The sequence below is a fragment of the Scyliorhinus canicula genome, chromosome 24, assembly GCF_902713615.1.
Source record: "Scyliorhinus canicula chromosome 24, sScyCan1.1, whole genome shotgun sequence".
In the NCBI taxonomy this organism is placed as follows: domain Eukaryota; kingdom Metazoa; phylum Chordata; class Chondrichthyes; order Carcharhiniformes; family Scyliorhinidae; genus Scyliorhinus; species Scyliorhinus canicula.
Genome location: NC_052169.1, coordinates 202,091 through 202,700, shown reverse-complemented (window position 1 = coordinate 202,700; position 610 = coordinate 202,091).

The window sequence follows — 610 nt, the reverse complement described above, 5'->3', positions numbered from 1 at the left end:
CTTGAAGAGGTACACAAAAATATATGAACATAACTAGCAGTAGACATTCAGCCCTTTTGAGCCTGCTCTGCTGTTCAATACGATCATGGTCGCTCTTCTACCTCAATTCCATGCCTGCCTGCTCTCCAAATCCATCGATTCTCTGTGCGATCAAAACTCTTCATTTTTTACCCTTTAAAAAAATAAATTTAGAGTACAAGTGGAAACATCCTCTCCACATCCACTCTATCCAAGCCTAGCTGCATCCTGTAAGTTACAAAAAGATCCCCCCTCATCCTTTTAAACTCCAACGAGTACAGATCCAGAGTCCTCAACCATTCCTCATAAGTCAAGCTTTTCATTCCAGGGATCATCCTTGTGACCCTCCTCTGGACCCTTTCCAAGGCCAACACATCCTTCCTTAGATATTGTCCTCCTTTGCTGAATTCTAAACTGCTCTCAATACTCAGGCTCCTTAATTTTTCTTTATTTTTATCCCCTTTTTAAAAATGTTTTCCAATTAAGGGGCAATTTTAGCATGGCCAATCCACCTGCCCTCTACACCATATATGTCAAACTCAAGGCCCACGGGCCAAATCCAGCCCGCGGTGGAATTATCTTTGGCCCGCGA